The sequence below is a fragment of the Delphinapterus leucas genome, chromosome 17 (genome assembly GCF_059928025.1).
Source record: "Delphinapterus leucas isolate spDelLeu-1000000601 "Yukka" chromosome 17, BTC_Dleu_Yukka2, whole genome shotgun sequence".
Taxonomy (NCBI): domain Eukaryota; kingdom Metazoa; phylum Chordata; class Mammalia; order Artiodactyla; family Monodontidae; genus Delphinapterus; species Delphinapterus leucas.
In genome coordinates, this window is record NC_143145.1 from 42,869,540 (window position 1) to 42,894,222 (window position 24,683).

A 24,683-nucleotide genomic window follows, 5' to 3' on the forward strand; every position below is an offset into this window, starting at 1 on the left:
AGTTGTAGTGTTTAGTATCTCCCTAGGAATGATACATTTTGAAAGGGCTATCTCCAGATGATTTTCTACTAGATTCTTTCCAGTTTAGTTTTATGTATCTTCAACTCTTCATGTGGTAGAGTAAATATGTATGGTGGAGGTTTTGTTTACCTAGATCCAATGACAGAAAAGCCAGCATCATCAGAGAATATGTTTATTCTGGGTAATCAAGTATTCCGGTTATATAGATTTCACATAACCATACGCAGCTGAACAGTTGTCAGATAAATTTAATTCAATAAGATATATTTAATGCTCTGCCTCTGGAATGTAATTGCATTTTGATGGGTCATAAACCTCTTTAGGATATCTCACTGCCTTTGGGTCATCTTCACAGTCATCGATTCTCACTGTATTGTACCACTACTTTTTTTTTTTTTTGCAGGGGTATAAACTTTATTCCTAATATTTTATGTCATAAGCTGGGCAATAGTAACATGGGGGTTTAATATATAACTTACATCCTTCATGTCTAAACTGTTTTAAACAAAAAACAAGAACAAAGATTCATGCAGTCTCTGCTTCCAGAGAGACCTGGTTTTGAATCCTGGCTCTGTTACTTACAGGCTGTGCAATGCTGAGTAAATCACAGAACTCCCCTAAATGTTAGTTTGCTTTTCTGTGATTGGGGATAAAAATAGAAGCTACCACATAGGAATGCTATAGAATATTGAAATAACAGGATACATTTAAAGCTCTTAGCATACTGTCCTGTTCTAGAATAAGTGCCAAAGAAGAATAACCTCTGTTTAAACATGCTTTAAATAGTCTCCTTGATTTTTTTTATGCTCTTTTTTTTGACATCTTTATTGGAGTATAATTGCTTTATAATGTTGTGTTAGTTTCTGCTGTATAACAAAGTGAATCAGCTATACGTACACATACATCCCCATGTCCCCTCCCTTTTGTGTCTTCCTCCCACCCTCCCTATCCCACCCCTCCAGGTGGTCACAAAGCACCGAGCTGATCTCCCTGTGCTATGTGGCTGCTTCCCACTAGCTATCTATTTTACATTTGGTAGAGTATATATGTCAATGCCACTCTCTCACTTCATCTCAGCTTACCCTTCCCCCTCCCCACGTCCTCAAGTCCATTCTCTACGTCTACATCTTTATTCCTGTCCTGTCCCTAGGTTCTTCAGAACCATTTTATTTAGATTCCATATATATGTGCTAGCATACGGTATTTGTTTTTCTCTTTCTGACTTACTTCACTCTGTACGACAGACTCTAGGTCCATCCACCTCACTACAAATAACTCAATTTCGTTTCTTTTTGTGGCTGAGTAATATTCCATTGTATATATGTGCCACATCTTCTTTATCCATTCATCTGTCGATGGACACTTAGGTGGCTTCCATGTTCTGGTTACTGTAAATAGAGCTGCAATGAACATTTTGGTACATGACTCTTTTTGAATTATGGTTTTCTCAAGGTATATGCCCAGTAGTGGGATTGCTGGGTCATATAGTAGTTCTATTCTTAGTTTCTTAAGGGACCTCCATACTGTTCTCCATAGTGGCTGTACCAATTTACATTCCCACCAACAGTGCAAGAGGGTTCCCTTTTCTCCATACCCTCTCCAGCATTTATTGTTTGTAGATTTTTTGATGATGGCCATTCTGCCCAGTGTGAGGTGATACCTCATTGTAGTTTTGATTTGCATTTCTCTAATGTGTATCACTACTTTCTAATCAATAGGATGCTAAATAAATGAGCCTTTATTGCATTACTTGCCACAGGGGAAAAGGGGCTGTGTTTGTCTATAAAAATATCATTTGAGGTCTATTTAAAAGTGTTATAAGGTAATGGGAAATAGGAGCTGTGAAATATACTTTCTCCTTACTCACTGTCCACCAGCACCTGTCGGGCTTTCTGGATGTTTTTGTCCTGGATTTGCTGCCCGGATAGGCGACAGAGGCATACACTGTCTTCTGAACTCGCTTAACTTCTGTAACAGGTATTTATCCTTTCCCTGATGGTGCTGTTGCCCTCATTTCAAGGGGTAGGATTTTCACCCAGGAAATGCTCTGTGCATGGTGCCTGCAGGGACACCAATCACTGGTGTCCACAAAGTGCTGCCCAAGGCCTACCAAACCCAGACAGTGGAGGAAGGGTTTTGCAGGCGGACTTCCCTAGGTTCGAGGACAAATGAAGTCACTTGCTGGCTGTGTGACCCTGAGAGGATAATTCGACCTCTCTGAACCTCCTTTTTCTTATCTGTAAAATTGGGGTGATAATTCCTGTGCCATGGGGGAGGGGAAGGACTGTGAAGATTCAGTGAGGTAATTAATATAAAATGCTTAGTACGTGGTCTGGAATGATAATTCATGAACGGCAGTGAGTCTAATTGCTTGTAAACCCGCCATCAGCTCAGATTTCCCTGACCATTGAAGACACAGAATCTCAAATTATGCTGTGAAAGGCTAAAGACATCCCCAAGATGTCTGAAAATTCCTGAGGCTTAATCTCAAGTGGACAGTCTGCCCCTTCCCCCTACACCCCCTTTGCTTCCGGGTCTCTAGCTCCTCTGTCTACAAGCACTACTTCTGTTTAGACGCTAACAAAGGAGAACAGTTCTTCTGTTTCAATACTAATATTGTAGTACTTTGACCTTCAAATTTACCTTCCAGTTCAGGAATCTTCATTTACTTTTTCTGAAAGGCCAGATTCAGAATGTGAAATTAGAGGAACAGCACATGGGGTTACGGTGGAACCGTCTCTTCTCCGTCAGCTTTCCAATGAGAATGTGCTCATCACTGCCTCTAAAGAAATAAATGTCTTGATTGTTTGAACAAAAAAAAATCGCCGCTCACCCATTATTATTATTATTATTTTGCGGTACGCGGGCCTCTCACTGCTGTGGCCTCTCCCGCCGCGGAGCACAGGCTCCGGACGCGCAGGCTCAGCGGCCATGGCTCACGGGCCCAGCCGCTCCGTGGCATGTGGGATCTTCCCGGAGCGGGGCACGAACCCGTGTCCCCTGCATCGGCAGGCGGACTCTCAACCACTGCGCCACCAGGGAAGCCCCACTCACCCATTATTGACCCAGATCCTTTGCTCAAAACATGATCAAGAAGGTAGGGAAAGCCAGGGTGTGTGTGTGTGTGTGTAACAAATTTTTTCGTTTTAAAGTTTTCTAATAGAACATGTCAAAATAAACAAAAGTAGAGAGAATAATGTAATAAGCTCCCATGTACCATCATTGCCCAGTTGCTTTGGCAATTATCAGCTCATGCCTAGTCTTGTTTCATTTCTGCTGCCCTCTACCATACTACCCTCCCCGACAGCCGGAATGGATTCTTTTGAAGCAAATACAAAATAGCAAACCACTTCATCCATAACTCTTTTTATGTGTATTGCTAAATGAGAACCTTTTAAGAACTGAAACCAGGTAACCATTTTCACACCTAAAAATGGACAACAAAAGAATTTCCCTATTTATATATATATTTTTCAAAAAAGAATTGGTTTGGGGAATTTCCTGGCAGTCCAGTGGTTAGGACTCTGTGCTCTCACTGCCGAGGCCCTGGGTTTGATCCCTGGTTGGTGAACTAAAATCCCACAAGCCTCAGGGTGTGGCCAAAAACAAAAAAAAGAAATAATTGGTTTGTTTCAATCAGGTCCAAATAAAGTCCACACCTTCTCTTAAATTTCTTTTAATCTATAATCTTTTTTTCCTTTTCAGTTTATACTTGGAAGAAACAGTCATCTGTCCTGTAGTTTCTCACATTTTGTATTTTGCAACCCTGAGTGTCATTTCATCTGTAACTTGTTTCTCTGACCAACATTTCCTATAGAGTAATTCTTTATTTTATTTTATTTTTTTTTTGCGCTACGCGGGCCTCTCACTGCTGTGGCCTCTCCCGTTGCAGAGCACAGGCTCCGGACGCGCAGGCTCAGTGGCATGGCTCACGGGCCCAGTCGCCCCGCGGCATGTGGGATCCTCCCGGACCGGGGCACAAACCCGCGTCCCCTGCATCAGCAGGCGGACTCTCAACCACTGCTCCACCAAGGAAGCCCACCTATAGAGTAATTCTTTAGACCTACAGTCTAGAATGGAAGGTTTGATCTGATTTAAGTATAATTTTTCCATCAAGAATTCTTCATAAGTGGTATTGCATACTTCTTTCGGGAGGCAAACTGGGCGACCTGTTGTCTGTTTGTTGTAGTTTATCATCTTTGATTAGATCCGATTTTTCAGTAGGGATTGCAAAACGGTAATATTCTAATTCTATCATTCCTTCATTTATTCACTGGAAGACTTCAAGAAAGAGAAACTTTTCCTTAAAACTATTTGGTTACCCTGAGATAGAGTTTGTATGGCAAGGGCAGGTTAAATCCTTGATTCTTACATGTGTTCAGAATAATGAATTGGCTCTCAGGCATCCTCCAAGGGTGATCAATGAGTTTTGTTGTCAAGTATAATTACAACCTCATGGATTTTAACATATTTGATGTGTTTCAGTTCATTGCAGTCATTATTCTTGTTGGTTTTCAAAAATTTCACCTTTTGCCTCTGAGAACCTCTTTCTGTTTGCTTCTGAATCCTTTGATACAACCCCAGTATTTTTTGATAACTTCCTTGCTGTCCGTTATGACAAATGTTCTAGGTACATCTTGTACATTTCCTGCTCCAGACCTAGAATCAGCAGTTTCTCCAAGGAGGCTTAGTTCCTTCTGTGAAAAGCAATATTTAAAGATCACAAGCTGGCTTTAGGGCTGCTCACTGCTTATGAGGTGGTCATTGTTTCTAGGATGTTTCAGTGGACAGAATGATAAAAAATATTTAGGAGAAAATACATCATGAGTTCCTGCTAATATTTTGAATTTGAACTTAGTACTGCAGGACTTTAACTTCTTTGATTTTTGTATTTGTATATTTCCACTCTTCTGCCTAAAATCTTGGTTCCAAACAATATTAACATAATTACTTTTGACTTTACTATCTACATTTCAGAATGATGATATTAATATAATTGCTAGCAGGATGATTTCTGAAAACAGTTCAAGAGTTTTAAAGTGATTTTTGTCCTTAGGTTCTAACCCACTAGGGTTCACAGAAATATTAGTTTGTTTTTTTTCTTCCTTTTTTAAAATTTAATTTCATTTTAATTTATTTTTGGTTGTGTTGGGCTGCGCGCGGGCTTTCTCCAGCTGCAGCAAGCTTGGGTCACTCCTTGCTGCGGTGCGTGGGCTTCTCAGTGCGGTGTCCTCTCCTATTGCGGAGCACGGACTCCAGGAGCACGGGATTCAGTAGTGGTGGCTTGCAGGCTTCAGTAGTTGTGGCATACAGGCTCAGCAGTTGTGGCTTGCAGGCTCTAGAGCCCAGGCTTAATAGTTGTGTTGCATGGGCCTAGCCACTCCGCAGCATGGGAGATCCTCCCGGACCAGGGCTTGAACCCATATGCCCTGCATTGGCAGGCGGACTCCTAACCACTGTGTCACCAGGAAGCCTGATATTACTGTTTTTAAATTACTTGGATTAGTTCCTCTCAGGTTATGCTTCCGACTCAATATGCAGCAAAGTTCATTTGTTTAATTTGCTTTCTGTTTTTAGGAATAGCTTCTTTTCATTTTGATTTAATGTTGTTTTGTAGTTATGTAAAGAATTTACATGGTTCCAATGTCAAATCTATACAGTCAGTCATATTCAGAGAAATTCTAGCTTCTGTTCTTATTCTCTCCACTTTGATACCTCGCTTCCCCTAAGGTAACTATTACACAAATATGGTTTATCCTTCTATTTTCTGAAGTATAAGCAAATGCACACTTACATGTGTTTATATATGTACAAAATTTTATATACATACAAATATATAAATTTGTGTCTTCCCCTTCCTCATTATTAGATAACTGGTATCATACTATATATACTTTCTTCAATCCTGCGTTTTTCACTTAATAGTTATCCTGGAGATTGCTCCATAATGGTATATAGAAATCATCCTTGTTCCTTTTAACTGCTAACTGTTCATCGAGTGGGTGCAGCACATTTAATTCAACCAGAGCCTTATTGTGGGTATTTTCGTTGCTTCGAGTTTTTTTTGGTTTTTGGTAATAACTAGTGCTGAAATAAATAACCTTGTACATACATGTTTGGATAATTTTTCCAGTGTATCTATGGGATATATTCCTAGAAGTGAGATTTCTAAGACAAAGGGTAAATGTAATTTTGCTAATATTGCCAAATTCCCATCCACAGCGTTGTAATACCATTTCGCATTCCCGCTGCTCTCGCTAGCAGTGTATGAGAGTAGTTCTTTCTCCATAGCCTCTCCAACAGGACTTGTATTTTAGGTTTTTATTAATCTGAGAGTTAAATAGTCTTTAACTGACAATTGTTTTTTATTTTTAGTGAGGTACAGTGTTTTTCTCATATGTTTTGGGGCTATTCACATTTCTTTCCTGTAAACTAGTGTTCATATTGCTTGTCCATTTTTTTTTTTTTTTTTTTTTTTTGCTGTACGCAGGCCTCTCACTGCTGTGGCCTCTCCCGTTGCCGAGCACAGGCTCCGGACGCGCAGGCTCAGCGGCCATGGCTCACGGGCCCAGCTGCTCCGTGGCATGTGGGATCTTCCTGGACCGGGGCACGAAGCCGTGTTCCCTGCATCGGCAGGCGGACTCTCAACCACTGCGCCACCAGGGAAGCCTAATTCTTTGAACAATATTGGCTGCTGGGCCTGAGCTCCAGTAAAGCTAACCACTTCCTCATTAGCTCAGAGAGAGGGTGACCTTCCTCCAGACCAGCTGAGAGACAGACTGGATCCAAGTCAGCCAGGTGATGCTCTTGCTGCATGACAAGGGAGGTCAGGGGGACATCTAAGAGGATACAGCTGGGGAAGAGATCTGGGTAGAAAGCGCTCTATGGGATAAAGCGGTTGGTGTTATCAGCGCATGGAAATGACACCCGGGCAGGTTTCACAGCCCGGGCAGGATTCCCAGCGAAGTAACTCTCAGAAAAGGTGGAGTGGAAGGACAGCTGGTGAGAATGCTCCTAGGGTGGAAGTGTTGACGTTTTGGCTGTGGCTCTGTGAGCTGATGCATCTGCCTAGCGGACTGAGCTGCGCATCTGATTGTCGTGCCTGGTAGGTAAGTAGAGCTGCGTAGGAGACGCATTCTACAGGAGCTCAGCCCAGGGCAGCTGTGAAGTGCTTTGATTTTTTTTTTTTAATTCACACCTGGATTCAAGCCTTGGAGAGTCCATTTTTATCTTCTTTGTTCCTCAGTTTCCTTATTTGTAAAGTAATAAAAATAATGACCTCACAGTTTCGTTGTGAGGATTAAATGAGATACTGTGCTTAGACCAATTAGGAAAGTGCCCGGCAAAGGCCCGCATTAGATCGGTGGGTCTCAACCTGAGCTGTGCCTTTGGTACCAAGAAGAACCTAGAGATGGTTGCTGTCAGGTCATCAAACACCAATCCTATCAGAATCCCTATGATTCCATGCAGCCAGGGCTAAGAACCTCAGTCCTGAAAATTTATTATTTGTCTTCAGAAAATTCTTTCAGGGGTTAGAAAAGAGTGGTGGGTTTTGGTTAACTTTTAGTCAAGTCCTGTGTTGTTAACTGTTATTAGTTTTCTTTTGTATTTGTAACTTAGAGACGGTACAGCCACCTCCGTCTTGTAAGTCTGTTTGGATATAGTCCTGGTTCTAGGCAACCCCCTTTGTTTCTCATGTTTAGGGAGCAGATTTAAAAATAGTCCCTCTGGAGCCCTGTCTCTGTGACACACTGGTCAAGCTCATCAGGTTTAAATTAGGGGCATGGGGGTGAGTGGGATTCTAGCAGTTTAATTCAAGATGCTCTGCAGGGCCTCCCCCATGCTTTGTGAGGGAGGCCTGGTGTTTCCTGAGCGTTCATTGGTGACCCCCGAGAATCTCTCCGCAGTGGCCCCCCTCCTCCCCTCCTCTGCACTGTGAGAAGCTCCTGAGGACTGGCAGAGGCAGGGGAACTAAGTGGATCGTAGATGTGAGATTTCAGTTCCTGGATTTTCTCACGTAGCAACTGGGAAATTTCAGGCTTAAGATAACAGAGGTTTTCCAGAAATTCTCCTGGGCTGTTACTGACACTAGGCTTAATATTACCCTGAGTGGAAAGACCAAAGGGAGAAAAGAATTTCTCCTTTTTCTTCCGAGTTGCTAGGTGTGGTCATGTAGAAAGAAAATTTTCTTCGCTTTTGGGTGGGCAGTGAGTTTAAAGGGTTTCTTTAGTGTTGAACTGCCTGACCTGAAACACTAGGAGAGAGACCGAAGGGCCTGTGGTCGGTCACACTGTCTTCTCCTTCCTTCTTTGCTCAGGGCAAAGATAATCTTCAAGTACTGAAATGTTCTTATTCACATTTTTAAAAGTAAAACATAAAAGAGGAGATCAAATAATAAGTAAAATAAGTAAAACAAGTATATTTAAGTGAAAATAAAATGATTAAAAACCCTCAAAACATCTATGATAATAGAACACAATGAATTTGTTCTGAAATGCCTGGTCTGAGGTAACTGCAAATGTTTAGCCTGTGTCTTGTATTTCATATCAGGGTGGGTTTGGCTGCAGGACTTACCTCTTCCTTTTTTTGTTAACAGCTTTATTGAGATAAAATTAATGTACATAAAATTCACCCATTTAAAGTATAGAATTCAATAGCTTTTAGTATATTTACAGAATTGTGCAACCATCATCACAATGAATTTTAGAACATTTTCACCAGCACAGAAAGAAACCCCATATCCTTTAACTATAACCCTCCACCGCATCCCCCTACTCCCTGACCTCAGGCAACCATTAATCTACTTTCTAGCTCTATGAACTTCCCTGTTCTGGACATTTCACATGAATAGAATCATACAGTACTTGGCCTTTTTTTGTCTGGCTACTTTTGCTTTATCCATGTTGTAGCATATGCCAGTGTTTCATTCCTTTTTATGGCTGAAAAATATCCTATTATGTGGATATACCACATTTTGTTTATCCATTTGGCAGATGAATGGACATTTGGTTGTTTTTACTTTTGGTTATTATGAATAATGCTGCCAGGAACATTCATGTACAAGTTTTTGTTTGAACATATGTTTTCATTTTTCTTAGATACATACCTAAGAATGAAATTGCTAGGTCCAATGGTTTAAGTTTTTGAGGAAACTTCCAGAATTTTTTTCCAAAGTGTCTGTATCATTTTACATTCCCACCAGAAGTGTATGAGGATTCTGATTTCTCTACATCCTCTCCAATACTTGTTATTATGTGTGTCCTTTTTATTATAGCTATCTTAATGGGTATAAAGTAGTATCTCATTGTGGTTTTGATTTACATTTTGCTTACACCTAATCATGTGGACCATCTTTTCATATATTTGTTAGCTATTTGTGTACCTTCTTTAATAATGTCTATTCTTACCCTTTGTCTATTTTTATTAGATTTTTGTGTATTTATTTTTGAATTGTACGAGTTTTTTTTATGTCTTCTAGCTACAATTCCCTTCTCGGATATGTGATTTGCAATATTTTCTCCCATCCTGTGGGTTGTCTTTTCACTTTTTCAATAGTATTCTTTGAAGCACAGATTCTTAATTTTGATGAAGTCCAATTTGTTTTTTCTATTGTTTGTGCGTTTGCTGTTATATCTAAGAAACCATTGCCAAATCCAAGGACATACAGATTTACCATTGTTTTCTTCTAAGGGTTTTACAGAGTTCTTACACTTAAGTCTTTAATCCGTTCTGAGTTAATTTTTCTGGATGGTGTGAGGTAGGAGTTTGACTTCATTCCTTTGCATGTGGATATGCAGTTGTTTCAACACCATTTGTCGAAAAGGCTATTTTTTTCCCAGGAAATACTTCTTAAGGACAACATTTTCAGAGGCAGTCCCAATGTTTTGTTGTCTAGTGAGAGACTCATAAGCAGAGAAGGGAAACCAATGTTTATTGAGCCCCCAATATCCAAGTCATAGAGTCCTCCTAGACAAGGTTGGTGATTTCCAGGCATATCCATTGCCAGTCTTCTATTTGTACCCGTGACAGGAATTACTAATCAATCACAGCACACATGCTACCAGGGCTAGCATGAAGCAGTGGTGTCCCAGGAGGATCTGTTTGGGAGGAATTAAAACCGTGTGGTTAATTTTGGATATGTTGAGTTCGTTGTGCGTTTGGGAAGTGTAGATGGTGCTCTGGCAAAAATTGGTTGTACTAAAAAGACTGAAGCCCAGTCCAAGAGAGAGATCTGGGCGGTGAGAGGGACTTGAGATTTTGGTGTACAGATGGGAACAGATCCAACCTCCTAGAATGAGTGATGAGGCCAGACAACTTGGGATTGACCCCAGGAGTCTGGTGAGGCTACAAATAGGACTACCAGGGACTGGCTCGAGAGGTAGAAGAAAAACCAGGACCGAGTACTGGCAAACAAACCAAGGGTAAAGGACAACTCAGGGAGAGCTGTGGATAGTTTCAGATGTTTTAAGAGGTCTGGTAAGGTGCAGCCCGGAGAGCATCTCTGATTATCATGAGGAGGTGTTATCACCTTGGCGAGGGCAGTTTCCATGGGGTACAGGAGGTGGAAACAAGATGCAATGGTCTGGGCAGTGAACTGGATGTGAGGAATGACCCATGCTGGTGAAATCTGATTAAGAGAGACAGAGATAGGTCTCAGAAAACCAACAAGATTATTGTAATTTCTTGGAATTAAGAAAAATCTGAGGTCAAATAAAACATTCAGTAGACTGTGAAAAAAAATGTCTGAGGCAAGATGAGCATCTTTGTGTCTGTCAGATTCAATCTTCATGTACGTCAAGTCAACTGCAGTGTTGTATGAGACAGATCCTGCAGAAATGGATCCTAAATGATGGGGGAAATTAATATCAAGCACAGGCCTTGCTAAAGAATATTTACTGGTGGATAAAGCACAGAATCCTTAAGCTGTGTTTCTCAGAGGAGGGTCCATGTGATTACCCACATAAGGAATCCAGAGGGCTTTAAAAATGTTGATCCCTGGGATGCACCCCAGACCTACTGAACCAGGATCTCATGACATAAGGCCCAGTTTTAATAAACTCTTCAGATTTAGAAAGTTCTAGAAGGCATTTGTCCAATGTATGGCTGATGTGGATATTTCCTAACCATTCCAGTCACAGGATTCTCTAGCAGTTTCCTGACATGGGTAACTAGCGCCAGATCAAGGACCTTGTCTAATTGCCTGGAGCAACCATCTATAGATGGAGTAAAAATATTTCTGAAATAAACAACTGCAAACCGGATCTACTTCTGTCAGAATAGAGAGCAGGGGAAAAAACCTCTTTATTAGCCTCAAACTGTCTTTTTTGAACATTTTTAGGTTGAACACAGGTGACTCTTAGCTAAGATTTTGCAACTGCATTATGTATGGTTCGGTGTTTCTTGGCATTAGTGATTTATTTTCTTATCTAACTCTTAAATCATTTAATAATTCCTTAAAGTGTCCTGGTTTGGAAAATTGCCCAAAACAACAAAAGAATCCCAAACTCAAACAAACGCACAGACAAGTATAAGAGCTGTAAAAGTAGGGGGTGTATTGCTTATATTTAAACGGACACTGTCCTGGCCAGTGAGAGGAATTAGGGAAAATTCTGCTTCAGCCTCAAAGATTCACTAGCAGAAAATTAGTTTCACCTCATCCCACTAAATAAATATGGAACAAAAGATGTAAAATATTGGTTTGAGGGGGTACAAAATCGTTCACTTGTCTGGGTTCCCATCAGCCTTGGTTGAGCCTGTCTGCAATCCTCTTTGGAAATATGGAATTAAACAACTGAAAGGAGTTCAATTCTAAAAAGTATTTACTGAGTGCTAATGGAAGACAAAGTTTCTGCCATCATTAAGTTAACCTTAAGAGACAGATATCGAGTAATTTAAAAATATTATTGTTATATATGTATGTATTATCCAACTTCTGTCAGGTGAGGCTGTATGTTGATAGGCCCATGATAAAATGTTCTCAAGACACATGATATGTAACGCAAATAAAGTCCATGTTAAAGTGCAAGTGCATGAAAAATGGAAAAATGTAGCATTCGTAGACTTCGTTTACCATGAGTTTTAAGTAATAGGAATATTAAAAATGTAACATACTTTGAATTTTAAGAATCATTCCAAATTTCATAAAGTTTTTATCTGGGAGGCTCTCCAAACTTTATTCATTGCTGACTAGCACTGTCCATAAATTAAATATTACTTACATATTTTCTAGGGCTAATGTTTGAGGAATGGTTAAAACATTATTATAGACAGAAGTGCTAATATGTTTTAATACCATGAAGCTGTTCGTCAGAAGTATTTGCCCAAATCTTTCCAATTGTTCACTTGTTTCCATCATATACATAATTTATGTCTACTTCGCTCTGATACAGGGAATTAATAATCTTCATCAATTAGATTTTCCTTATTATTCCTATTATTACTGAGTCAGTATTAAACTACTGAACTAGAAATGCCTCATTTTTGTGTGAAAATGGGTTCCTAAAATGCGTGTTCACTCTAAAACACAGGGCAAAACGTGCATGCTCTTAATCTTTGGATTTAATCTAGAATTATAAAATCCAGATAATTTTATAAATTATAAATATATAATTTAATACATAAACGATGAAACACACAGCTCTGAGCACCATGCTAACCTGTTATCATGGAGAGCACAGGAAAAGCCTTTATAATTCAGAGATGCAATCACCTGTTAATTTCTCTGTTAATGCTCTGACTTGGAAGCTACAGCCTAGAGGTAGCATAAAATATATAGGAAAGCCCAGTTCAGGAACTTGGCCATCTCCTGTCAGTAACGGCCTCACACAGAGGGACTTCTTCCTGTAGGTTTTTTATTACTTGGAGCCAGAAGGAAAATAATCTGGCAAGTTCAGCACTTGCGGTGAATAGGTTGGGCTTTGACTCAGACAGACGAGGGCTGGAGTCCTGATTCTGTAATCACAGGCTGTGTGACTTGGGCAAGAGGTAAAACCCCTCTGTGCCTTCGTTTTCTGTTTATAAGATGGAATCCACTTCAGGCCATGTTGTAAAGACTAAACAAGAAAACATCTTTTTTAACATATGCTATGAACATAGCTGTATAATATTGCTAAGAAACAAGGATTAAAAGTGATACATATATATACATTCTTTTGCAGAAAACTTTATAGATTTAAACGTACTTTTTGCATACCTTATTAAAAAGTACAAAAAATTTCCAAAGAAGAAGCAAACTCCTTTCAAAGCAATGCCATGAGATTCTTGTCATTGATTCGGGGAGGTGAAACATACAAGAGGAAGATATTTGATTTTGTGGAACCAGGTCATTTCATTCAGCTCAGGGGAGGGCACAGATGTTAAGAATGTGAGAGCTGCTTAGCCTCACTGACCTCATTTCCCTAAATGTAGTTATCTTGGCTGTGAGACAGAGGAAGAAGGATCTTTCCTGGGCCTGCTGGTCCACTGAGTATGCTAACCACTGGCACGCAACTAGATGGTTTCACTTCACGGTCCCCAAGATAAACGAGGCTTAGAGCAATCACTAAGTCTTCTCAAGGGGATCTGGGAAGCCAGAAGCCCATCTAGAGAGTGGGCTGTGCTCTTGTGCCTTCATTGTGCTAGATGCACACCTAGCAGATGGAAAACACAACACAGCTCAGGAGAAGCCCAGAAATGAATATCAGAATGGATATCAAATTTGACACAAAGGTGACCTTGATTCTCATCTTTAGTGTAGATTCCAAGAGTGACTGAGGGGTGGGAATCAGGAATCTGTCTAAAAGAGCCCTTGCCTTAAGAAATCTGGGGCCATGTTGTTTAATCGGAAACCTCATTCTGAGTGAAAAAAGTAGTAACTTGCTCTCAGGCAAATCCATTCTGAGTGGTGAGAAAAAGGACTTGGTGTGTGGTTTGGGGGAAGGCTACTGCTGGTTGTTTCATGCAAACTTTGAAGAGGACCCTTGGGTTTCAGAAGCAGGTGCAGCCCATTTACATCATTGGCTGTACCTTCTGAGTCATTTCCCATGTCTCTCGTGGCTGGTTATCAATGAACTGAGTCACTGCTCAGACATGGCACCCTGTGCTTGTCTGTGTTTAAGACGGAATCTACACAAATATATGTCAGCTGAGTCTTCTGTGCTAAGTGGTGGGGGAGCAAAATATGGATGAACTCTTGGATATCATGGACCTCGCACTCTACAGATAGTTGAAAACACAGAGAGTTTTTCCACTTTAACTTCTTCTTGTCTTCTAATTTATTAAACCTACATTCCAAAATTCAGAAACCTGTTTTGAGATATATTAGATGTGAATTAACTTCTTTTGGTACAAACACATTTCTTTCCTGGAGTACAATACCTTTTATGACATCTGATGGTTCCTGAAAATCAATAAAGCCAGTCGACGGTTAATGTTTGACTGAAGGTGAAGGGAGAGGCTGGGGAAGCAGAGCAGAGCAGGGGAGTGTCCTCTGGGGAAGATACTCAAGTCCCAGCAAGAGTCTCAACAGTTGAATGGAAGAAAATAACTTTTAACAACCATTTTGTTACTTACAGAAAGGTAAGCGTTGACATGTCTTAACTATGTCGATAGCGTATTTCTTTAAGAATGACAGAATAGATGGTGAAGGGATTACTTAAGTTGCTGGACAAATTGATTCCTTGAGGGGTGCTATGTATCATTTGCTGGGAAGGAAAGTTTATTCCTAGTGTGATAAGTTTTGTTTACTGAGCATAATTTCTTTTGTGGTTTCTTTTTATTAGTCTATATCTTTTATAAATTCATTGGATGAAGTGGTTTGGCTTGAATCTAGCTTGGTAGTGACATTAAAGAAAAGAATAAACTTTTGGATGTTTAAATGTGGATTACACCCATTCTTTGTAATTAAAATATAAAAAAAGTTCCTAGCCCTGAGATGCCCTGGGGCTCTTATACTCTACAAATCAGGGCTGGAATCTCATGTTCACAAAGTGTCATATCTCAGATGTGGTCTTCAAAAATTAGAGTGAGATTCAATTCAGGATTCTTTTTTTTTTTTGCGGTATGCGGGCCTCTCACTGTTGTGGTCTCTCCCGCCGTGGAGCACAGGCTCCGGACGCGCAGGCTCAGCGACCATGGCTCACGGGTCCAGCCGCTCCGCGGCACGTGGGATCCTCCCGGACCAGGGCACGAACCTGTGTTCCCTGCATCGGCAGGCGGACTCTCAACCACTGCGCCACCAGGGAAGCCCCCAGTTTAGGATTCTTAGGACTGACTGCCCAGGACACAGCAGGGAAGGGGAAAGTCATAGGAGGAAAAACGCCCTTTCTTAAAAGGAGCGGAATAAGATTTGAAAACAGACAGATCTGCCTTCCCAATTGGGAAAGCAAGGCTGGTGTGTATGTTGGTCAGATTCTGGTCCTTCTTTAGGCCACATTGGCAGATGTAACATCAACTAATGTGTGATTATTTTGAGATGTCAAAACGTGTACAGCTTATTGGTGTCTTCAAAGGTCCAGCCCCTGCCTCTGTCTCAGTTTTTTCTTCATTGTGAGTGACTTTCTGGGAACAGATGCCCTCTGTGATGGGGGATACCAAACAGGAGATTGGAAGAGCAATGTATTCTCTAATATTTTCTTGTCTTTATTTTTCTTCAAAAACTTAGATAGCAAGAGAGGAATAATTTGAAAGAAGAAGAAAGCATATGTTTAGGTGACATGGAAAATGGATGGCATTCAGCTCTCACCAGGAAACAAATGAGTCTTACTGAGTGAGGGTTTATCATGGACTGTTGGGTATATAGTTTATGAGTCTTCAGGGTTGGGCAGATGGATTAGGCCAGTTTCATCATTTACCAGCCAGCAAGCACTGAACAGATTGCTTAAGCTCACTGTACCTTAATTTTCTCGTCTACAAAATGGAGATATTTGCCTAACCAAGTGATTGTGAGAGTAAATTAGATCAGCGTGTAAAGAACTCATTACTTTGTCTGACACCCAACAGATGTTCAATGAATATTATCTCTTCTTTCCATGAGAAAGTTCAAGCAGGTGACGCAGGTCAAACTGAGAAGTTGCTGTTTCATTCTCTAGGGGAAAAAGCCCAGTAATGCTGCAATAACTACATTGTCCATTGTGCAAGGGAGAAACCAATTCTATGCCAAAGAAGTGGGGTCCAATAATATGAGAGGATGAGAAAACACTTGAGTTTTGCTTTTTTTTTTTAAATGAGGCATTTTATTTATTTATTTTTGAGGTTTTTTTGTTTTTTTTTAACATCTTTATTGGAGTATAATTAAGCAATTATAATGGTGCGTTAGTTTCTGCTTTATAACAAAGTGAATCAACTATACATATACATATGTCCCCATATCTCTTCCCTCTTACGTCTCCCTCCCTCCCACCCTCCCTACCCCACCCCTCTAGGTGCTCACAAAGCACCGAGCTGATCTCCCTGTGCTATGCAGCTGCTTCCCACTAGCTAGCTATTTTATCTATTTTGGTAGTGTATATATGTCCATGCCACTCTCTCACTTTGTCCCAGCTTCCCCTTCCCCTTCCCCGTATCCTCAAGTCCATTCTCTAGTAGGTCTGTGTCTTTATTCCCATCTTGCCCCTAGGTTCTTCATGACCATTTTTTTTTTTTTTTTAGATTCCATATATATGTGTTAGCCTACGGTATTTGTTTTTCTCTTTCTGACTTACTTCACTCTGTATGACAGACTCTAGGTCCATCCACCTCACTACAAATAACCAATTTCGTTTCTTTTTATGACTGAGTAATATTCCATTGTATATATGTGCCACATCTTCTTTATCCATTCATCTGTCGATGGACATTTAGGTGGCTTCCATGTCCTGGCTATTGTAAATAGAGCTGCAATGAACATTATGGTACATGACTCTTTTTGAATTATGGTTTTCTCAGGGTATATGCCCAGTAGTGGGATTGCTGGGTCATATGGTAGTTCTATTTTTAGTTTTTTGAGGAACCTCCATACTGTTCTCCATAGTGGCTGTATCAATTTACATTCCCACCAACAGCGCAAGAGTGTTCCCTTTTCTCCCCACCCTCTCCAATTTTGGACCTGCCCACCAGAAAGACAAGATCCAGCCTCAGCCACCAGAACACAGGCACTAGTCCCCTCCACCAGGAAGCCTACACAACCCACTGAACCAACCTTAGCCACTGGGGGCAGCCACCAAAAACAACGGGAACTGTGAAACCTGCAGCCTGGGAAAAGGAGACCCCAAACACAGTAAGTTAAGCAAAATGAGAGGACAGAGAAACACACAGCAGATGAAGGAGCAAGTTAAAAACACACCAGACCTAACAAATGAAGAGGAAATACCTGAAAAAGAATTCAGAATACTGATAGTAAAGATGATCCAAAATCTTGGAAATAGAATGGAGAAAATACAAGAAACGGTTAACAAGGACCTAGAAGAACTAAAGAGCAAACAAACAATGATGAACAACACAGTAAATGAAAGTAAAAATTCTCTAGAAGGGATCAATAGCAGAATAACAGGCTGAAGAACAGATAAGTGACCTGGAAGATAAAGTAGCGGAAATAACTACTGCAGAGCAGAATAAAGAAAAAAGAATGAAAAAAATTGAGGACAGTCTCAGAGACCGCTGGGACAACATTAATGAGGCATTTTAAAGCCCCTCTGATGTTTCACTATAAGCCTTCTGGTGAGGTGTGGGCGTGGCATCCTTTGAAACTTGCTAAGATGTCCCCTGGGAAAAGTCACTGTCATTCAAGGTGAAGATTGCATTTCTGGTACCTCCTCCATTCTTTTATGAAAGGCAAAATATATCCTGGCAGCAACTCGACTTCCTATTCCTTTGTCAAAGGAACTCTCTGGAGAGTGTGCTCTCGCTTTTCTTCCAGGTCAAGAGAGATGACTCTGAGAAGGAAAGCTGAGCACCACTGTGTCCCTTTCTCCAAAGGCTGACAAATAAGTGCTTTTATGGCTCTTAGTTTACACAGATAGAAATATACATATTTATTTGTTGGCATACAATTGTATTCCTTCAGAAACCTCTGGTGTTGAATTTAGAAGGAGCTAGTTGTTCTGTGGTCTCCCCAATGATTAAACAAGGAAAGAGTACTGACTTTTGTTAGGGGAATATCTATCTATCTATCTGTTACTTGTGAGAACAAACATGAACGTTTATTTAGGTATAAGAAATATTAACTTAATAAAAGCAGACATTCACCTAGTGGTTGAGGTTTTAACCATACTCAAGATGATTTTTTCACTTATGCATATATGACAGACAAAGCTATCCTTGGCTATTGTGTATGTGACACAAAGAAAACTTAATTTCTCTTAAAATATTCTGTAAGCCTGACACTGAGTTCTCTCATCCATGATATTCTGAATCAATGATTTCTTACCGTATGTTAATTATTTTAAAACATTAGGACTTGTGTTTCTGAGTAAGAGATAAAGAGAAATCAGAAAAGTAGATTTATGCCCTTAAAGAATATTTAAACTAAGGATGAGCACATCTTCCTCACACAGAGGGTCTGTGCTTGGTCTCTGCAGTCAGACTGACACCCTTTCCTCAATCTCGCTGAGCTGTTTCCTGTCCTGTGCGATGACAACAGGACCTGCCTCTAGGATTGTTGTGAAACTTAAATGAAATAAGTCTTCCAAAGTACTTAGCTTAGTAAATGTTCATTAAATGCTAGTTTTTTAAACTTTCAATTATTAAAAAAAACTAGCTAATGAGTGAGATTTCATAGTGATATGGCATCCTTTATGAAGATAGAACTAAATTTATTTCGTCCTTACTCTCTTGCCCATCCCAGTTGTCAATTATGATTTAATTACAGAAATCAGAAAGTTAGCCTACTACACTCCAGCATGACTGTGCATTTTTGTCATTAGAGTCCTTGCCTCAAGGTCACCTCATAAATGAGCTAGTATTATAGCAAGTCTTTTGTTTTGTTTTAAATCTCAGTGTTTAAACCATATGGGATGGGATCTAATTGAGATTTACCTCGTACTGAATTTCTAAGGCCAGAATGTGTAGTTTTATTATCCTGACAAAACACTCATCTGTGCACTTTATAATACACAAAGAAATGTTGTATAATGCATGAAGCAACACTTTGTCAAAAATAATTAAGCCACTTTTTTGAGAAATAGTGATTTCTACCCTCCTTTTTAGGCTAGAAAAGACCCTTGTGATGTTGTTCTGCTAGATATGGAAGAAAGAAAGTCCTCCCTCTGTCTCCCTTGTAGAGTTTCTGGGGTGGAAACCTGTGCACCTCAGAGAACTCAACACTGACATCCTTACTGCCAGCCTGCTTAAGACGTCAGAGAAGCACCACGGGGTGGGGGGGTCGCCATCTGTGTCCCCATGTGGGGGGCCTCCCTTCCCTCTGACCTCCTCACCCCTCCTGCCCCTTCCCTTGCTCATGCTGGGGGAGTGCCGGGTGGGACAATAGCCGGCTGGGAGTAAGAGGGAGCACACTTTCTAAAATATCCCTTAGAACTCATTATTATTTTCTTTAATAATTATGCTTGTAATTTGTATTTAAGTCAATCATAGAAATTTAAAATACTTTAAGAGGAGCCATCCATCCTCTCATAAGACTATTTACCTGATCATGAACCTATTGATTAAGTAAGAAATCACCCTGAATTTTGCATATGTGTAAATCCAGATTTTCATATGCTGAAAGATTGGCATACTTATTGCGAAGTTTAGGGAGAGGACAAAGTGCTTACATTTACGTGTATGTTGGGTGGGGAGGGGGCAATCCACCCTTCCTTTTCCTTCCTTGGTCCTTCCTTCCTCCCTCTTAATCAGTCTGAAGGGCAAGGCAGCAGCCCAGATTTTATGCCTGCCTGTCTGTTTCTAGCTTATTGACGGTCACTTTCATTGGGTCCTTAATTTGCCAAGAGTGCAAATTGGTCAGGTCCTCCTGTGATTTTTTTCTAAACCTTAAGTGATATAATTGGTGCCAGAGGTTTGTGAGTGAGAGATGGGCATGATTGATCTGAACATTACTTGATGAACAATGGTGTGAGCAGGCTCTTTATCTGATCTTTATTCATATCCGGCCTTGCTGTATAATTTATGCTGCTCTTAGCAATATACAGTGCAGAGGTAAACTAAATGGCACACAGGATTATTTGGTGCTGTTTGGTTCCGGTGATGTTATGAATTCTAGTCACATTCTTTCCTGTCCACATCACCTATGATATTCGAAAACAAATTTTGCAGTCCTCTCCTCTGTACCTTCTCTGTTCTTGGGAAATGTGTGGTTTAGCCTTAGAGCGTGGTGAAGTGTTTTAATTCAAAGTCCTTAACTTTTTTTTTTTTTTTAACGAAAAGGATGAGCCATGACCGACTCGATTTAAGGTTTGCCTATCACTTAGCTTTCGTAAGAGGGGGGAAAGAAATCAATGCTTATGTATTGATTTACTTGCAGAGTTTGAGAACTGGGACCTAGAAATTTCCTGTCCTTACCCAGATAAATGGCAAAATGACAGGAGTGTCTAAAAATGCCTCTTGGAGTCTCTGGAGCCCAGCAGGAGATTCAATCAAGCTTGGAGTGGACCCCCTGGGATGCCGTGGGCACTGCATGTATAATAACTGGATAAAGCCCCATCCGAGGCCACCCTATCCTGGGACGGCAGTGCCCCTATCAGTCAAAACTAGAGTTCCTTGATATATTAGTTTGCTAGGGCTGCTGTCACAAAGTACCACAGATGGGGTGGCTTAAGCAATAGAAATTTATTGTGTCACAGTTCTGGAGGCTCGAAGTCCAAAATGAAGGTGTCTGCAGGGCTGGTTCCTTCTGAGGACCATAAGAATTGGTCTGAGGCCTTTCTCCTGGGCTCTCAGACGGCTGTCTTTCCCATGTGTCTTCATGTTGTCTTTCCTCTATGTGTGTCTCCACATCCAAGTTTTCCCTTTTCATGAGGACACTAGTCATATTGGATTAGGGCCCACCCTAATGACTTAGTTCTAACTTCATTACCTCTGTAAAGACCCTGTCTCCAAATAAAATCACATTCTGAGGTACTTGGGGGTTAGGCTCCAACATGAATTTTGAGGCAGGGGACACCATTCAACCCATAACACTTGGCTTGATTGAAAAATGAGAGACTGCTGAGGTGAAGGTCAGAAGGAAATGAGGAGAGAGGGTACAAATCAGAAATAGATGTGCTGTAGGAGCCAAATCTCCTAGACTGACGGCCCTCTGAGAAGGCAGACTCATGTCAGCATTGAAGAAGAAGGGCAGCTATGGAGTGAAAAAAAACCTTTTTGAATTTTTGGAAGGATGTGTAATAGATTCAATGCCGCTAGATGTCTTATTTATCAGGATGCTTGTGCTTTCATAGAGAGAATAATATATGAATAGAGTACAGGTGTGAAATTAGCCAGGCAGTGTGATCTTGGAAAAGTCTGGTAACTGTTTTGACCCTCACCTCTTGATTTTTGATCTTTGAGAGAGAAATTTTAACAGTACCTGCTTCATAGGGTTCTTATGAAAAATCAATAAGATAATTCATATAAATCTCTCAGCATGTGCTGAGACAAAGGGCTTCTAGTAGATGTTAGCTGCCTTTGTGTTGTTATCCTGGCTGGACACAGATTCAGGATATGGAGGGTTTCAGTGTTTTCTGGGCTACGGTGAATTAAACGAAGGCTTCAGCCCTAATCTGCAAGTCCAGCAGCCCTGATTCTGCATGTGTAAGTGGTCCAAGATTAAAGCAAGTGGTGGTGGCTTTTTAAAACTCCCCCTAAACCTTTGACCTCTGTTGCTAAGGATGTACTTGCCATCTCAGATAGTTGCCATAGAAACTGTCTGAATTTAGTCTTTGTACCTGAGGAAACCCTGACAAATAGCAAAAATTCCCAGCAGATGGTTGGATCAACTATTTCAGGTAGTTCAGACGAAATGTCACTGAATTATCTGGAAATCTACTCCAATCCTTTGCCAGGTAGGGTTTGTGAAATAATCTATCAAGTGTGTATGGCTTGGTGATTTTAGGCAATTTCAGTTATAAACCATGGTTTCCCTCCAGCATCATTATGATCCAGGATGTGGTATGCATTAGTGAAATTATGTCTGTAAAAAGAGGAAATATAGGCAAGACTTGTTTGAGAGGCTGAAGTCCTCTTCTGGAATAATCCTAGCAGTGGTGTAGTTTGCCTTGGATCATTCAGACGAAGGCTTTGCCTGGCCACTTCATTTGGCTGTGAGGGTGTTGCTGTGAAGGGTGCTTCTTGAGTATCCTCATGGCCAGGGCCATTGAAAGCTGGGAATTGTGACAGGAGCTGTCCTGTGGGACAATATTTAATTTCTGACTAAGCAAACTTGGGTGGCAGAAGGAATTTTTATTTGACAAACACTGTTCAAAATATTAACTTATTGAGTCCCATAACTCTCAAAAGTAGATACTATTATTATCCTTGCTTTACAGATGAGTAGACTTTAGTCGGTGAAGGAGCCAGGATCCAAACCAGACAAACTAACAACCACATGGTATGATAGATTTGTCCACAAAGAAATCACGAGACCCTAGGCATGGGAGCAGAAAGCAATTACTTCTGTTTCCCACCAGAAACCCTTCCGTGAAAGATGAAACTAAATGTAAATGACAAAAGAAAGGATGAGTGTAATGCTACGTTTACTTTTTAGGTTCCATTAAAACACCCCGGACAGTGGCCTGTTTGAGCATCTGACTAAAATAAGGCATTTAATTTATTTTTATTTGCTTTTTATCATTCAACTTACATGTCTTTGGAAGATTGAAAGTGCTAAAAAAATCATTTCAAGTGGAGATGGTATATATATCAACCAGCTCTTAACCTATTTACTGAACAGAAATCTGTTCATGTATTTAAAAGAGAAATAATCCTCTTTGTCAACAATAAAAATTTATTACTTTGCATCAAAATAAATCTTTAGATTTCAAATTAGTTTCCTTTAACATTTTCTGTTTATTCTGAAAGCTCTTATAGATTGGACAAATTCATAGAATACCAATGTTAGACAATCACAAGTGTTTTAGAAGTTAAGAAACATCTGTTGAGAGCTTAGTATGTGCAAGCCATACTATGAAGAGCCATGAGAGGTTAAAAAAATATGATTTTAAAATGAGGCCTCTGTCTTGAAGGACTTTGTATTCTAGTAGTGGCAGCAACACAGACATGTAAATATGTGATAAAAAATAAAATGCAGGCAGGAGGGGCCTTGAGAGGAAGATGCTTCTGGCTGGAAATCAGGGAGATTTCATGAAGGACGTAGGTTCTAGCTCCATGAAGCAGACCTTGTACCCCTTACTTTGTCATCCCTGTTCTTAGCACAGTATCTTGCACATAATAGAATTATTAAATTCAGTGATTTTAAAATAACTGAATAAGTTGGTCTTAGATGGTAGGGTATGAGAAGTAAAAGTAGAAGTGAGAAAGGATAATCTCAATCCAGCTTGATTCAGAAAATATCAATTGTCATTTACTCCAGGTGGGGCCCTGTGCCGGGTGGGGAGAACAGCCAGTGACAAATTGTGGAGACAGGGAAGCTCGGTGCAAAGTCCGTGGGGTGCTCAGCATTACTGGGTGTGGTGGGTGTGGGAGATAAGGCCAGATGAGTAAAGTGGAAGCAGCATTTAAAGGATCTTGAGGGACTTCCCTGGTGGCTCAGTGGTTGGGAACCTACCTGCCAATGTAGGGGACAGGGGTTCGAGCCCTGGTCCGGGAGGATCCCATGTGCCGCGGAGCAACTAAGCCCGTGCGCCACCACTGTTGAGCCTGCGCTTGAGAGCCCGTGAGCCACAACTGCTGAAGCCTGTGCGCCCGGAGCCCGTGCTCCGCAACGGGGGTGGGGGGCCACAGCAGTGAGAAGCCTGCGCGCCGCAATGAAGAGTAGCCCCCGCTCACCGCAACTAGAGAAGACCCACGTGCCAGCGAAGACCCAACGCAGCCAAAAAAATAAAAATAAAAGTTCTTGAACGCTGAGGGGTTTGAGGAGAAACATCCTCCAATGTGTCATTATTGTCTGTATTTTTACTTCTCTTAAGCAAATATTGGTTGATAGCTGATCATGTTTATTTGGCTAATATAAAAAAAGACCAATTAGACTTAAGAATACCAATTTATTCATTTAGATACATTTCATATTGCAATATGCTAGAACCTGCGATTCTTATTTGTTTCTGTGTGTTTCCAAACCCCGTGAGCAGTCTAAAGCAGCAGAAAAATGTCTTGTTTGTGTTTGACAAGGAGCCAATTCTAAAATGATGTTTGGACACATCGACCAGACTAATTCTGTTGCAAAAGCTCATTTCTAAACATTCACAAAATTTACAGATCTAGTTGCACTGAAGGGTTGTAGTCCTAGCTCTTCCTTAACATAGCTGTAGATCCTTGGGACAAGTTACTTCATTTATATAGCATGTACAAGCAATATGTACATTTTATACGTCTCTACATCTCTACACCTACAGCTACGTCTGTTCAGCTATCACACTGTGTAGGGTATAGCAGAAAGACTCGAAAGGCTCTTTGGACTTTGGCATCTGACAGATCTGGTTGGAAACATGGCAATATCACTTCCTAGCTATGTGTCTTAAGGTGAATGGCTTAACTTTGAACCTCAATTTCCTCATGTACAAAATAAGAGTAACATTTCCTAACACATTATGTCTGTG

The 24,683-nt window shown here is 40.6% G+C and overlaps 1 protein-coding gene across 2 annotated transcripts in view; it reads left to right on the top strand.

The window, feature by feature from the left end:
• Window positions 1-6,807: 6,807 nt before the first annotated feature.
• Window positions 6,808-24,683, top strand: part of CDH17 (cadherin 17) — a 105,574-nt gene continuing 87,698 nt past the window's right edge. Inside the window, exon 1 of one of the 2 annotated variants that reach the window (XM_022584544.2) lies at window positions 6,808-7,130. The gene's annotated coding sequence lies outside the window, so the exon portion shown is untranslated. Of the gene's footprint in view, window positions 7,131-13,733; window positions 14,578-24,683 lie in introns of those variants that run through there. The other variant, XM_089898919.1, reaches the window with a different exon arrangement.